General features: G+C 41.6%; 2 pseudogenes; both read right to left on the reverse strand.

Moving 5' to 3' along the window:
* Positions 1 to 2,754: 2,754 nt before the first annotated feature.
* LOC127415557 (zona pellucida sperm-binding protein 4-like) lies at positions 2,755 to 4,884 on the reverse strand (annotated as a pseudogene).
* Positions 4,885 to 13,168: 8,284 nt separating this feature from the next.
* LOC127415558 (zona pellucida sperm-binding protein 4-like) lies at positions 13,169 to 16,777 on the reverse strand (annotated as a pseudogene).
* Between the last annotated feature and the right edge of the window lie 406 nt (positions 16,778 to 17,183).

A 17,183-nucleotide genomic window follows, 5' to 3' on the forward strand; every position in this document is an offset into this window, starting at 1 on the left:
TAACCCTGATGATCAGGGCTTTTTTATAGATCTTGAAGGGATGCTGCAAGCTGCTGGCACCCCTCATGATATAATATTGGGAAGTGATTTTAATCTATTGATGTCCTTGATCATAGTGAAGCAAAAGTGTGAAAGCCCCCTAGAGCAAAATTGACGCTTCACAGGATGTGTACAAATCTTGGTCTTACAGATATTTGGAGACTTTTGAACCCATCTGGTAGGGACTATACATTTTTTTCATCAGTCCATAAAATTTATTCTAGAATAGATTTTTATATATATATATATATATATATATATATATATATATATATATATATATATATCTAAGTCCCTCATTTCATCTGTTGTGGATTGCTCAGTTGGAAACATCTTAGTCTCAGATCTCGCCCTGGTGAGTTTAGAGGTGTTGCCACATTCGGAGAAAAAGAAATTATATAGTTGGCGCTTTAATGTATCCCTTCTGCAAAATCCTGAATTCCAACAAATGCTAAAGGCTGAAATCAATGTTTATATGGATACCAACTTGTCCTCAGTATCCTATGTGGGCATGGCTTGGGAGGCACTTAAGGCGGTTCTTAGGGGTTGGATCATACAGTATGCCTCATTCATACTGTTTTAGCATTCTAAAAAATGTCAAGTCTGTATATAGAGATGCAAGGGTGTGCCTTATGCAATTTAAGATTTTACACAGATTCTATTGGACCCCCTCTAGATTGTATAGGCTTGGTTTTAAAGACACACCCACCTGCTGGCAATGCCAGTCAGAAGATGGAGACACAACCCATGTTTCTTGGGGGTGTGTTAAGATCCTAGAATTGTGGTTGAAGGTTCAGAGTTTTATATGTGACGTTTTAGGCACTCAAATTTCATTCTGCCCCAGACTCTATATTTTGGGCAAAGGGCCGGTCATAAATTTGGGGGATAAACAAACAATTGGGTTCTGACAAGTATTATGATTGGAAGTCAAATTATTTTAAGGAGATGGAAGTCGGATGGAGCGCCATAATTTCCGGAGTGGTGTGCGGAGATGGGGAGGTTGGCTGCTTTCGAGGAGATTTCAAACAGAAAGCTGGGGGTTCGGAATTTCTTTGATAGGAAGTGGAGCAATTACTTCTTGTTTTTGGGGGACTCTTGGGGAGGGGCTGTGTAGAGCGATGTTTAGTTTGAATTATATATGATTATTATATTTTCTTTTTGTGTATTCTATTTGTGACCACAGGGGTGTTCATTGGGGGTCAGGATGGGGTTGGTGATTGGGGAGGGGTTAAATGTTAATTCAATGTATATATGTTCTGCTTTTTGTTATATGTCTATGAATCAAAAATGTTAATTGGAAAAAAAAAACTGCCTCATTGAGCAATAATTATGTGCAATACACAGCTTAGTCTATATTTATCAAACATACCCACACCTCTTCTGCCACTACATTCCCTTCTGTATATAACAGATTTGTATATTGTACATACATATATTGTCCTATTGTGTATGTCTATACACACACACACTTTCTATTCACTTTATTTTTATTCCTTTTTTATCTCGGTCTTGTTGCTGTATTGTTTGTGCACTGGAAGCTTCTGTCACAAAGACAAATTCCTTGTATGTGCAAGCATACTTGGCAATAAAGCTCATTCTGGTTTATGAAAAAACATCAAAAGCAATATATTTTGTTCTCTTTTGTACACTCTGGGCATTTGGGATATATATATATACACACAGTAAGTGCTGGGTCTCTAAAGACCCAGATATGTACGAGCGTTTGGGAAAAATCCCAGGCATTTAAGGGTTAAAAATATTTTAACACTAGTCACATTGTGATTTGCCTAACTGTACTGGCTTTTAGCAGACCTGATGTTCATAATATAAACACGAGTCTACTAGAAATGTACCGTAAATTCAAACTTCTGGCACAAAACAAATGTCAATCAGTTATGGTGGCAACAGGTTCAGAGCACGTACACACAATGGAAAGCGTCGACTAACAGGAACTGAACCAAGAGTGTATACAAACTTGGTTAGACCATCGTTCCCCTCTCTCATGGTATGTCCAAATCAGTTGAGTGAATTGGTTTGTTTCCATGGAAGATTAACCAGTTGAGTAGATGATGCACAGATTCAGTTCTTCAGCCCCTGCAGAGCACCCTTGAACTCACAGAGTCTTTCCAAGTAAAAGGTTCAGGTACTTGGAGCTGTTAGATCATGTTTCTCCCATGTTGAAAAACTAGTGAGCAACTAGTCGCTTTTCAGTTTAATAGCCCATCATTTAATTTATTGGTGCATAAGGGTGGTTCTGGTATCAGTGGAAGTCCAGAGTTTGAGGTAGACCAACACTGCAAGATGATCCACTTTAAAACATGGGTGTACACCAAGCGGTCAAAGCTTTAACCAAACACTTGAAAAGGTACCACTGTTGAAAGCAAAATTGCGCATTTTGCACCAGTTTAAATTGTGGTGTAACTTTGCCCCTCAGCTTTTCATGGTAGTGAGGTTGAGGACGTCAGTGGAGAGAACATCCCCCCCAATGTATACTTGATCCAGAGAATCTTGAACGGTTTACAGGAACTCCTTAGGTTGAGCAAGTCCCTTCTGTACTGTCAGCTGCACTTGGAGAATTCAAGACAATAGGCATTTAGGTTAATTGCATATCCTTCTGAACTAATTGGCACATTTATAATGTGCCATGGTATTGTTTGCAGCCAGTGACTTTTGCGGTTACACCCCCCATTAAAACAGCCTAGACAGTTGTTCTTGTCTGGTAACTTTATTAATTCACAAAGAAAATGCCTCCACTGGAAACCACAGCCTTCTCAACGTTCTCACCAACATCCCTTTCTGGAATACAAGAGGAGGCAGAGGTTAAAGCAGTGTACAAAAAAACCCACCCCACCGTAAAGTAATACACCTACTTTGCCTGAAGCAGCTCTGCTCACAGAAGCCAGAGGAAGAGGGATGGCACACTGATGTACTACAGTGGATGAAGACCTGAGCAAGAAGGGGGATTAACCATAGCATTCAGAAGAACCATTAAGGGTTTAGAGGTGTTGAAGGTTGGATGGTAATCATACCATTCCCTGCAGAGGAGCTAGTGATGCTGGATCCACAAACGTGAACATCTTCACAATGAAGCGCTTGTAGTGGGTTGGGAACTGAAGACCAGAGGAGCCATCCACAGGAACCAGTGTGGTGAGGTAACGATCATCCTGGTAAGGGCATCTGGAAGGCACAGTCAGGGATAGCTCAAAACAGACCAAATGATACAAATGCTGGGGTTATACTCACCCATTAACTAGAAGGTCCCACTGAGGTAGGCTGAGGGGATCAGGGGTTGATGTTGCCCAGCAATGTCCCAGCATCAGGACAATATTGGGGTCAGTCCTCTCCAAAAGGTGTACCTCAACATACACAGGTTGTCGTAGAACTTTTGTGACAGGGTAATCAGCATCACTGTAGTAGGATGTGTACGCAGCATCCTCTGCAGGAGGACGACAATTTTATAAACCCTAGTTACTCTTTCAAGACAGCCATCTAGAGAAGCAGTACATTACCTTCTGCACATCCTTTGGTGACACATTGTCCATTTGCCAGGCGAAGCTCCACTCGGAGGGGTCCAGGAGCAGCTACAGGTGGAGGTGGAGGAACAGTGTTGACCTCCACAACCAGAGCTTGAACAGCAGTGCCAGAATACCTACACTGGAAGAGAAGCCTGGACAAACAGTGAGCTTGTAAGCCCAAGTCAAAGATTAGCATTTAAGCTAAAGCATAGATCACCTACTCAAAGTGACTGTCCCTTGTGATGGAACCAAGTGGTCCAATCCCCACTTCATAGGATGAAGTCATTCTGTTCTCATACACCACATATCCATTGTCCTCCTGCAAACAGCAACATGGTTAGAATCCACTCCTTGCCAAGCAAAGGAAGTCTAAAAAGCACCAGTACCCACCATCATGCTTGTGCCACAAGCAGTGACAGGGAACTGGTAAATGGCAAATGAAGGGGTGGACCCAACTGGAGCACAAGGTGGGTCACTTCCACCCAACAGACGGACTGTATCCAGACTAAGTGAAGGCAGCGTAACATCTCTAGCCACCACAACCACAAACTGGCCATCTCGAATACACTGGACGGTCACTGTTTCAAGGTAGAGAGCATGATTCTGAGGCAACCGTTTAATATGAACAGCTTTACATTGGCTCAACACTTACCGGCTTTCCCATAGTAACACTGCTGTCCGTTGAAGCAGCAGTTTATAGCGTCACACTCAGCAGCACTGATACCAGGTTGTCCACATTGGATCTGCTCATAATCAGCAACGGCACACTTGTCAAGAGGCTCCGCCTGTGCCACTGGCTGCTTGGGTGGAAATGCCGTTTGCCGTTGCGGGGCTGGTTGAGCCAAAAACGCGGATCGCTCGGCTGGTACACAACAGCTTGAGGATTCTGGGCTAAAATCCCTCGAGTTTGCTGAAGGACTGAAGCCTGAGGATTCTGGGCTGGACCCCACCCTTGAGTTTGTGGTTGCAGACCCTGTTGAGCCAAAGACTGCCGATCACTTGATTGGAATACTAGGGCTTGAGGATTCAGAGCTGGAATTCCCCCATGTTGTGGGGTTCGGCGGACTGAAGCCTGAGGATTCTGGACTGGATTTCCCCCTTGTCGTCGAGTCTGCTGTTGCAGAGCCTGTTGAATCAAAAACTGCTGATCACTTGGCTGAAACGCAAGAGCTTGACGACTCCGGTCTGGAATCCCTCGTTGTTCACTTTGCTGGAAGACTGAAGCTTGAGGAACCTGGGGCAGATTACTCCACTGTGGAACAGCATGACAAAAAGCACAAACCCACACACAAAGTGCCAAAAGATGAAATGTACCCATACTTTCTGCCATTACTCCACAACTGAGCTCATCATTCAAGTGGATCCCTTTTTGAATCCTGCAGAGTGCAGCTCATTAACGATGTCACTCCCTGTTCAATTAACAGTCTTCGTTCATCAGACTGGGCGTTTACAAATAAGGTGATACTAATTGATTCTAAAAAGTTAACCTGAAGGTTTTGTGTGGTCACATTTAGTCTAAATAACATGCTAATCTTCACACAACTTAATTAAAACAATTCACAATAAATGATGAAACGCACAGAAGCCAATATGTACATCAAAGCATATGTATATCAGTAAAAGATTTACTAAAGTACTTTTATTTAGTTTACATGTCACCTCTTATTAAACATTATATTTAGTATAATTTGGCAGACATATTTACCCACTTAAAGTACTTTTAGTAGTAAGAATGTCCCCTGCAGTATTTTTTCACAATGATGGCAAAGGAAGGCGTGGAACCAACAGGACCAGAAGGTGGTTCATTTCCATCAAGTAGTTAGACTGTATCTAGGCAATAATCCAAATTATCATAATCAAAATCATCGGATTATTTTCTGCTTTTGATGTCAAAATGTAAGCGGGCTCCGCCCAGGGTGCCATTCAAGCTAGAACCGCTACTGTTAAAAACAGAAATAAAACATTTTAAATCTTTACAAACTAACAACATCCCTACAAATTTTTTAAAGTTCTAAGTTTTAATTTCTACTTTTCTACAATTCCGAACTCAGCCCCTGAGTTTAACGGGATAGTTCACCCAAAAATCGAAAATTCTCACATCATTTACTCACCCTCATGCCATCCTGAATGTGTATAACTTTCTTTCTTCTGCAGAACACAAATGAAAGTTTTTAGAGGAATATCTCAGCTCTGTAGGTCCATACAATGCAAGTGAATGGTGATCAGAACTCAGAAAGTCAAAAAGCACATACGATCATAGTAAAAGTAATCCATTCGACTCCAGTGGTTAAATGAATGTCTTCTAAAGTGATACAATTGCTTTGGGTGAGAAACAGATCAATATTTAAGCAGCCAAGGGTGGGCCCAAATTATTAGAGATTATTCTTTGACTTCAGATATATATTTAGAAAATAGTTTAAAAAAGCATGAATTCTGATTTCTGAAAGTGTGAAAGAACTGTCTGAATGTGCCGCTTCTCTGTTGTTAAGGAAAATTTGTAAAAAAAAATTGGGCGAAAACTTGGCCCATCCATTTTTATTGGGGCCCACCCAAAAGTAATTTCCTGGCTACGCACTTGTATTTCAGTCCTTTTCACAATAAGTGTTTGCTTCCGGTCGTATATAAATACATATTATACATGCTTTTTCTGAAGGTGGCGCTGATGTTTCAGTGATTGACATTGCTATTTTATGTAACAACATAAAAGTAAACTTGTGGAGGTGAGGCCGTGGTCAAGAGCCCGTCTGGGGAGAGGGAGAGCGGTAAGGACATCCACCTGAGATTAATTGTGACTAATTACCATTTCCATGTTCATAGTGAGAGTTGGGGGAGTTAAAAGATGGCCCAGTCCACCGAAAGGCAGAGACAGCACGGCTGAGAAGCTGTTTGTGTGGTGGAATTGAAGCTTCACCGGTGCGCTTAAAGTGAACGTCTTTATTTTCTGTTAATAAAAAGTGACATTCCTGAGTTGGAATCACCGTGTCCCGCTTCCTCCTTTTGACCCAAATACGAATTTCTGCTACAAAACTATAGCAAGTTTAAAACATGAACAGTATGATATGACTATTGTCATTTGAGTGTACTAGTGAAATTATGTTGTGCATCTATTTAGACTCAATAAGTGGCTGAGAAAATATATACAGTATGTGTAATCTATGTGTAACTTATGTGTAGATCATGTGTATCTTGTGTTATGCATAGCTCAATATGTTTTTGACAGCCAGTTATGTCTCATGAAATTTCAGTGTGAAAGTAATGAATCATGTTGTAGATTTGTTGCATTATCTCTTTGTCCCCATGCACCCAGCCCACTACCTTTTTGAATGGTTGCCTTCTGGCAGACCAGAAACATCAGGCACAGGAGCTGTTTTTTCCCTCAGGCTATCCATCTCACGAACAGTTAAAACTGCCCCATTGGGAGTCGTTTGGCACCATGCGAGGTTCGGATGCGTTAACGGCGAGCTCTGCGCACTTTGCTAGTTTGAATACTTTTTGTGTCTTAAACCGGTGAGATTCAATACATCCTGTTTCATAACTGTTCTATGAAGACAATATGTCAAAGAATTCAAAATCCTCAGGCTCTGGAGACATTAAAAGACACTTACGTGCTCAAGCTGATACCCCTGACAAGGCCACAGACCAGAGACTCAATTTGGCCATTGAGGTGAAAGAGATTCAGCTTCAACTGTTGAACATGATGGCAATGCTGACGAAGGTCGCTGCTGACTTGGCGGATCTTGCTGTAATATGTGGATCGATCACTGCCATGGAGTCGAAATTCACGGTGTTGGTTACAAGAGTGGGGGACGTCGAGAAATGGATCAATTATCTGGAGTCATCAGAGAGGGAATTAGCTGCTAACCCGCTAGCGACCAAGACAGACTTGGAGCGCATCTGGGAAAAGTTGGAAGACCTTGAGAATCATAACCGGCAAAACAATGTCTGAATTGTTGGAATTCCTGAGGTCAAAGAAGGCCGAGATATGGTGAAATTCCTAGACTAGCTATTGTCGAGTCTGCTAGACATAACAGGCCATAAGCTGGAAATCGAGCGAGCTCGCAGAGTTCCGGATCGGAGATCCGCTGAGTGAGACAGGCCCCGATCAATTCTGGCCAAATTTCTGAGATCATCCGATAAAGATCTTGTGTTACGCAAGGCGAGGAGTAAAGGAAGGCTTTCTTGGAAGAACCACAGCATTATCTTGTTCCCAGACTTTGCGAATTCGACAAGAGAGAAACGTGATCAATTCAAGAAATGCAAGAAACACTTACATCAACGGAAGGTCGCTTTTGCACTGATGTTCCCGGCCAAATTGAGAATAGATGCTAAGGATGACCATAAAATATTTACATGCCCACAGCAAACGATGTGCTTCATAAAGACAGTGGAATGAGTGGGTCATTGTGTGATGCTCTCGATGCAGCCGAGTGGGCCTGACTCACTGAACATTCTCTTGACTGTCCGAGGAAACTGAGTGCCTTTTTTGTTTCTTTTTGTGCTGGTTCTGCCTAGTGGCTGGAGTTTTTTTGGTGGAATAACACTCCTTCGGGACAGTTTGTGGATGAATCGCGTTTTTCCTTTTTCTTTTTTTTTTTTGTTCGGGGGGAAGTTCGGGGTTTGATTGTTGCACTATTGGGGAATGTGGTCCATGTAATCTTGTTTTTGACACACAATTTATTTTTTTATTATATCAAAATGTCAAATGTTAGCATAAGTGGGTTATCTCTCTCCACATGGAATGTGAATGGGTTGGGGCACCCCATAAAAAGAAGGAAGGTTATTTCTTTTCTTAAACGTAAGAAATATGATATAGTGTTTCTTCAAGAAATGCACCTTTCTCCGCAGGAAGCTGAAAGATTTGGGAAGATATGGGGTGGACATGTTTTCTTTAGTGCTGGCTCAAGTAAGAGTAGGGGAGTCATTATACTGATAAATAAACATCTGCAATTCAAATGTCTCAAACAGATTAAAGATCAAATAGGAAGAGTCATTATTGTTTTAGGAGAAATTCAGGGGCAAAGGTTCATTTTGGCTAATATTTACGCACCTAACGCTGATGATCAGGGCTTTTTTAAAGATCTTGAAGGGAAGTTGCAAGCCGCTGGCGCCCCTCATGATATAATATTGGGAGGAGACTTTAATCTTTTGATGGACTCAGTCCTTGATCATAGTGAAGCAAAAGTGTGTAAGCCCCCTAGAGCAACATTGATGCTTCACAGGATGTGTAAAAATCTTGGTCTTACAGATATTTGGAGACTTTTGAACCCATCTGGTAGGGAATATAAATTTAGTTCATAAGTTCATCAGTTCATAAGATTTATTCTAGAATAGAATACAGTATGCCTCATTCACCAAAAAATCCAAAGCACAAGAACTAGTGGAATTGGAAGGGAATATTAAAAGTACAGAGGCAGAGCTGAAGCGCCGAATGTCGTCTGATGGCCTCAGAGAACTGACCCGACTGAAATACAGATATAATACTATTTTGTCACAGAAGGTGGAGTTTTGGTTATTTAGGGCAAGACAGTCATACTTTGAGTTGGGGGACAAAGCAGGAAAACTTCTGGCTAGATATATAAAGCAGAGAGTGTCTTTTTCTACCATTCCCTCAGTGAAATCTGCTGGTGGTGAGATATTCACCTTGGCCATTGATATTAATAATGCTTTTAAAGAATTCTATCTTGATCTTTACAGTTCCACATCTTCGTCTACCGATGAAGATATTAGAAACTTTGTGGAACCATTAGAACTCCCTAAACTGACGACTGAGCAAAAAAATTCTCTTGATTCTAAGATCAGTCTGATTATTAAAAAGGACAAAGATCCAAGCGAGTGTAAGAGTTACCGTCCAATTTTCCTGATCCAGCTAGATGTAAAAATATTGTCAAACATTCTGGCTAAACGATTAAGTAAAGTTATGACATCTCTTATACATATAGATCAGGTGGGGTATATTCGGGGCCGCTGCTCTTCTGATAACATTAGACGTTTCATCAATATCATGTGGTCAGTGGCGAATGATCAGACTCCGGTCGCTGCCATCTCACTTGATGCCGAAAAGGCGTTTGATGTGGTAGAATGGGATTATCTTTTAAAGATTTTGGAAATATACGGGTTCGGGAATACTTTTATTAGATGGATTAAGTTACTTTATAGACATCCGGTAAAGGCGCTAGAAACAAATGGATTAATTTCAGATTATTTTACTCTGCATAGGGGCACTCGGCAGGGTTACCCTCTTTCCCCAATATTATTCTGTCTTGCTCTGGAACCATTAGCAGTCGCGATAAGAAAGGAGGATGATTTTCCAGAGGTGATGGCGGGAGGTGTGGCACATAAGCTCTTGCTTTACGCAGATGATATTTTATTATTCATCTCCGACCCCATTAGATCTATGCCTTGCCTCCACAGAATTATTAAATCCTTTTCTAAGTTCTCAGGATACAGAGTCAACTGGTCTAAATCCGAAGCTTTGGCTCTGACAGCGTACTGCCCAGTAACGGCTTTCCAGCCGGGCGCCTTCCAGTGGCCCAAACAGGGCATTAAGTATTTGGGCATTTTATTCCCTGCAAATTTGTGTGTTGAGTTAATTTTGACCCCTTAATAAAAAGGTTTTCGAGTGATGTGGACAGGGCTTCATTACATTTATCTATGTTTGGGAAGGTTAATGTTATTAAAATGAATTGTATTCCAAAATTGAACTACCTGCTACAATCTCTCCCTGTAGATGTCCCTCTCTCTTATTTCAAGCAATTTGATAGCATAGCGAAGTCCTTCATTTGGAATGGTAAACGTCCCAGATTACATTTCATTAAGCTGCATAGGCCGATTGACAAAGGTGGGCTAGGCCTACCCAAGATTTTGTTTTATTATTATGCATTCGGTCTCAGACATTTGGCTCATTGGTCTCTTCCACCTGAGAGAGCCTCTCCCTGGTTTTGTATTGAACAGGAAGTTCTTGCCCCTATTTCGCCATTGCAAAGCCTTTCTATCAAACTAACCAGAGAAGTTAAGTTACACCCCATTATCTCGCATTTTCACTCGGTATAGACAAAAGTGTCCAGAGTGTTTAAATCAGACATTTATTAAAATGTTGCCATATGGCAGAACCCTAAATGATGTATTAATAAGCACCCTTTCTTCTGGTCAGAGTGGATTGTGAGGGGGGTTACTACACTCTGTGACCTATATATGAGAGTGGAGTGTTGAGATCTTTTGAAAATTTGGTTCAACATTTTGGGATTCCCAGATCTCAGTTCTGTAGGTATTTACAGCTGCGCCACCTGCTCTGTGTTGTTTTTGGGAGTAGCACACACACCCCTAAAGTGGCAGATACTCTGGGAGAGGTGATTACTGCTTTTGGAAAAGGTCATGAGGCATCAGTGTATTACTCCCTGCTAATTCAGAGTCCGGGGGATGGAGCTTTAACTTCTATCAAGAGATTATTGGAGAAAGATTTAAACTTGGTATTGGAGGAAGGAGTGTGGGCTAGGATTCTAAAAAATGACAAGTCAGTATATAGAGATGCAAGGGTGCACCTTATGCAATTTAAGATTTTACACAGATTCTATTGGACCCCCTCTAGATTGTATAGGCTTGGTCTTAAAGACACACCCATCTGCTTGCAATGCCAGTCAGAAGATGGAGACACAACCCATGTTTCTTGGGGGTGTGTTAAGATCCTAGAATTGTGGTTGAAGGTTTACATGTGACGTTTTAGGCACTCAAATTTCATTCTGCCCCAGACTCTATATTTTGGGCAAAGGGCCGGTCATAAATTTGGGGGATAAACAAACAATTGGGTTCTGACAAGTATTATGATTGGAAGTCAAATTATTTTAAGGAGATGGAAGTCGGATGGAGCGCCATAATTTCCGGAGTGGTGTGCGGAGATGGGGAGGTTGGCTGCTTTCGAGGAGATTTCAAACAGAAAGCTGGGGGTTCGGAATTTCTTTGATAGGAAGTGGAGCAATTACTTCTTGTTTTTGGGGGACTCTTGGGGAGGGGCTGTGTAGAGCGATGTTTAGTTTGAATTATATATGATTATTATATTTTCTTTTTGTGTATTCTATTTGTGACCACAGGGGTGTTCATTGGGGGTCAGGATGGGGTTGGTGATTGGGGAGGGGTTAAATGTTAATTCAATGTATATATGTTCTGCTTTTTGTTATATGTCTATGAATCAAAAATGTTAATTGGAAAAAAAAAAACTGCCTCATTGAGCAATAATTATGTGCAATACACAGCTTAGTCTATATTTATCAAACATACCCACACCTCTTCTGCCACTACATTCCCTTCTGTATATAACAGATTTGTATATTGTACATACATATATTGTCCTATTGTGTATGTCTATACACACACACACTTTCTATTCACTTTATTTTTATTCCTTTTTTATCTCGGTCTTGTTGCTGTATTGTTTGTGCACTGGAAGCTTCTGTCACAAAGACAAATTCCTTGTATGTGCAAGCATACTTGGCAATAAAGCTCATTCTGGTTTATGAAAAAACATCAAAAGCAATATATTTTGTTCTCTTTTGTACACTCTGGGCATTTGGGATATATATACACACAGTAAGTGCTGGGTCTCTAAAGACCCAGATATGTACGAGCGTTTGGGAAAAATCCCAGGCATTTAAGGGTTAAAAATATTTTAACACTAGTCACATTGTGATTTGCCTAACTGTACTGGCTTTTAGCAGACCTGATGTTCATAATATAAACACGAGTCTACTAGAAATGTACCGTAAATTCAAACTTCTGGCACAAAACAAATGTCAATCAGTTATGGTGGCAACAGGTTCAGAGCACGTACACACAATGGAAAGCGTCGACTAACAGGAACTGAACCAAGAGTGTATACAAACTTGGTTAGACCATCGTTCCCCTCTCTCATGGTATGTCCAAATCAGTTGAGTGAATTGGTTTGTTTCCATGGAAGATTAACCAGTTGAGTAGATGATGCACAGATTCAGTTCTTCAGCCCCTGCAGAGCACCCTTGAACTCACAGAGTCTTTCCAAGTAAAAGGTTCAGGTACTTGGAGCTGTTAGATCATGTTTCTCCCATGTTGAAAAACTAGTGAGCAACTAGTCGCTTTTCAGTTTAATAGCCCATCATTTAATTTATTGGTGCATAAGGGTGGTTCTGGTATCAGTGGAAGTCCAGAGTTTGAGGTAGACCAACACTGCAAGATGATCCACTTTAAAACATGGGTGTACACCAAGCGGTCAAAGCTTTAACCAAACACTTGAAAAGGTACCACTGTTGAAAGCAAAATTGCGCATTTTGCACCAGTTTAAATTGTGGTGTAACTTTGCCCCTCAGCTTTTCATGGTAGTGAGGTTGAGGACGTCAGTGGAGAGAACATCCCCCCCAATGTATACTTGATCCAGAGAATCTTGAACGGTTTACAGGAACTCCTTAGGTTGAGCAAGTCCCTTCTGTACTGTCAGCTGCACTTGGAGAATTCAAGACAATAGGCATTTAGGTTAATTGCATATCCTTCTGAACTAATTGGCACATTTATAATGTGCCATGGTATTGTTTGCAGCCAGTGACTTTTGCGGTTACACCCCCCCATTAAAACAGCCTAGACAGTTGTTCTTGTCTGGTAACTTTATTAATTCACAAAGAAAATGCCTCCACTGGAAACCACAGCCTTCTCAACGTTCTCACCAACATCCCTTTCTGGAATACAAGAGGAGGCAGAGGTTAAAGCAGTGTACAAAAAAACCCACCCCACCGTAAAGTAATACACCTACTTTGCCTGAAGCAGCTCTGCTCACAGAAGCCAGAGGAAGAGGGATGGCACACTGATGTACTACAGTGGATGAAGACCTGAGCAAGAAGGGGGATTAACCATAGCATTCAGAAGAACCATTAAGGGTTTAGAGGTGTTGAAGGTTGGATGGTAATCATACCATTCCCTGCAGAGGAGCTAGTGATGCTGGATCCACAAACGTGAACATCTTCACAATGAAGCGCTTGTAGTGGGTTGGGAACTGAAGACCAGAGGAGCCATCCACAGGAACCAGTGTGGTGAGGTAACGATCATCCTGGTAAGGGCATCTGGAAGGCACAGTCAGGGATAGCTCAAAACAGACCAAATGATACAAATGCTGGGGTTATACTCACCCATTAACTAGAAGGTCCCACTGAGGTAGGCTGAGGGGATCAGGGGTTGATGTTGCCCAGCAATGTCCCAGCATCAGGACAATATTGGGGTCAGTCCTCTCCAAAAGGTGTACCTCAACATACACAGGTTGTCGTAGAACTTTTGTGACAGGGTAATCAGCATCACTGTAGTAGGATGTGTACGCAGCATCCTCTGCAGGAGGACGACAATTTTATAAACCCTAGTTACTCTTTCAAGACAGCCATCTAGAGAAGCAGTACATTACCTTCTGCACATCCTTTGGTGACACATTGTCCATTTGCCAGGCGAAGCTCCACTCGGAGGGGTCCAGGAGCAGCTACAGGTGGAGGTGGAGGAACAGTGTTGACCTCCACAACCAGAGCTTGAACAGCAGTGCCAGAATACCTACACTGGAAGAGAAGCCTGGACAAACAGTGAGCTTGTAAGCCCAAGTCAAAGATTAGCATTTAAGCTAAAGCATAGATCACCTACTCAAAGTGACTGTCCCTTGTGATGGAACCAAGTGGTCCAATCCCCACTTCATAGGATGAAGTCATTCTGTTCTCATACACCACATATCCATTGTCCTCCTGCAAACAGCAACATGGTTAGAATCCACTCCTTGCCAAGCAAAGGAAGTCTAAAAAGCACCAGTACCCACCATCATGCTTGTGCCACAAGCAGTGACAGGGAACTGGTAAATGGCAAATGAAGGGGTGGACCCAACTGGAGCACAAGGTGGGTCACTTCCACCCAACAGACGGACTGTATCCAGACTAAGTGAAGGCAGCGTAACATCTCTAGCCACCACAACCACAAACTGGCCATCTCGAATACACTGGACGGTCACTGTTTCAAGGTAGAGAGCATGATTCTGAGGCAACCGTTTAATATGAACAGCTTTACATTGGCTCAACACTTACCGGCTTTCCCATAGTAACACTGCTGTCCGTTGAAGCAGCAGTTTATAGCGTCACACTCAGCAGCACTGATACCAGGTTGTCCACATTGGATCTGCTCATAATCAGCAACGGCACACTTGTCAAGAGGCTCCGCCTGTGCCACTGGCTGCTTGGGTGGAAATGCCGTTTGCCGTTGCGGGGCTGGTTGAGCCAAAAACGCGGATCGCTCGGCTGGTACACAACAGCTTGAGGATTCTGGGCTAAAATCCCTCGAGTTTGCTGAAGGACTGAAGCCTGAGGATTCTGGGCTGGACCCCACCCTTGAGTTTGTGGTTGCAGACCCTGTTGAGCCAAAGACTGCCGATCACTTGATTGGAATACTAGGGCTTGAGGATTCAGAGCTGGAATTCCCCCATGTTGTGGGGTTCGGCGGACTGAAGCCTGAGGATTCTGGACTGGATTTCCCCCTTGTCGTCGAGTCTGCTGTTGCAGAGCCTGTTGAATCAAAAACTGCTGATCACTTGGCTGAAACGCAAGAGCTTGACGACTCCGGTCTGGAATCCCTCGTTGTTCACTTTGCTGGAAGACTGAAGCTTGAGGAACCTGGGGCAGATTACTCCACTGTGGAACAGCATGACAAAAAGCACAAACCCACACACAAAGTGCCAAAAGATGAAATGTACCCATACTTTCTGCCATTACTCCACAACTGAGCTCATCATTCAAGTGGATCCCTTTTTGAATCCTGCAGAGTGCAGCTCATTAACGATGTCACTCCCTGTTCAATTAACAGTCTTCGTTCATCAGACTGGGCGTTTACAAATAAGGTGATACTAATTGATTCTAAAAAGTTAACCTGAAGGTTTTGTGTGGTCACATTTAGTCTAAATAACATGCTAATCTTCACACAACTTAATTAAAACAATTCACAATAAATGATGAAACGCACAGAAGCCAATATGTACATCAAAGCATATGTATATCAGTAAAAGATTTACTAAAGTACTTTTATTTAGTTTACATGTCACCTCTTATTAAACATTATATTTAGTATAATTTGGCAGACATATTTACCCACTTAAAGTACTTTTAGTAGTAAGAATGTCCCCTGCAGTATTTTTTCACAATGATGGCAAAGGAAGGCGTGGAACCAACAGGACCAGAAGGTGGTTCATTTCCATCAAGTAGTTAGACTGTATCTAGGCAATAATCCAAATTATCATAATCAAAATCATCGGATTATTTTCTGCTTTTGATGTCAAAATGTAAGCGGGCTCCGCCCAGGGTGCCATTCAAGCTAGAACCGCTACTGTTAAAAACAGAAATAAAACATTTTAAATCTTTACAAACTAACAACATCCCTACAAATTTTTTAAAGTTCTAAGTTTTAATTTCTACTTTTCTACAATTCCGAACTCAGCCCCTGAGTTTAACGGGATAGTTCACCCAAAAATCGAAAATTCTCACATCATTTACTCACCCTCATGCCATCCTGAATGTGTATAACTTTCTTTCTTCTGCAGAACACAAATGAAAGTTTTTAGAGGAATATCTCAGCTCTGTAGGTCCATACAATGCAAGTGAATGGTGATCAGAACTCAGAAAGTCAAAAAGCACATACGATCATAGTAAAAGTAATCCATTCGACTCCAGTGGTTAAATGAATGTCTTCTAAAGTGATACAATTGCTTTGGGTGAGAAACAGATCAATATTTAAGCAGCCAAGGGTGGGCCCAAATTATTAGAGATTATTCTTTGACTTCAGATATATATTTAGAAAATAGTTTAAAAAAGCATGAATTCTGATTTCTGAAAGTGTGAAAGAACTGTCTGAATGTGCCGCTTCTCTGTTGTTAAGGAAAATTTGTAAAAAAAAATTGGGCGAAAACTTGGCCCATCCATTTTTATTGGGGCCCACCCAAAAGTAATTTCCTGGCTACGCACTTGTATTTCAGTCCTTTTCACAATAAGTGTTTGCTTCCGGTCGTATATAAATACATATTATACATGCTTTTTCTGAAGGTGGCGCTGATGTTTCAGTGATTGACATTGCTATTTTATGTAACAACATAAAAGTAAACTTGTGGAGGTGAGGCCGTGGTCAAGAGCCCGTCTGGGGAGAGGGAGAGCGGTAAGGACATCCACCTGAGATTAATTGTGACTAATTACCATTTCCATGTTCATAGTGAGAGTTGGGGGAGTTAAAAGATGGCCCAGTCCACCGAAAGGCAGAGACAGCACGGCTGAGAAGCTGTTTGTGTGGTGGAATTGAAGCTTCACCGGTGCGCTTAAAGTGAACGTCTTTATTTTCTGTTAATAAAAAGTGACATTCCTGAGTTGGAATCACCGTGTCCCGCTTCCTCCTTTTGACCCAAATACGAATTTCTGCTACAAAACTATAGCAAGTTTAAAACATGAACAGTATGATATGACTATTGTCATTTGAGTGTACTAGTGAAATTATGTTGTGCATCTATTTAGACTCAATAAGTGGCTGAGAAAATATATACAGTATGTGTAATCTATGTGTAACTTATGTGTAGATCATGTGTATCTTGTGTTATGCATAGCTCAATATGTTTTT

Source organism: Myxocyprinus asiaticus, chromosome 25 (genome assembly GCF_019703515.2).
Source record: "Myxocyprinus asiaticus isolate MX2 ecotype Aquarium Trade chromosome 25, UBuf_Myxa_2, whole genome shotgun sequence".
Classification (NCBI taxonomy): domain Eukaryota; kingdom Metazoa; phylum Chordata; class Actinopteri; order Cypriniformes; family Catostomidae; genus Myxocyprinus; species Myxocyprinus asiaticus.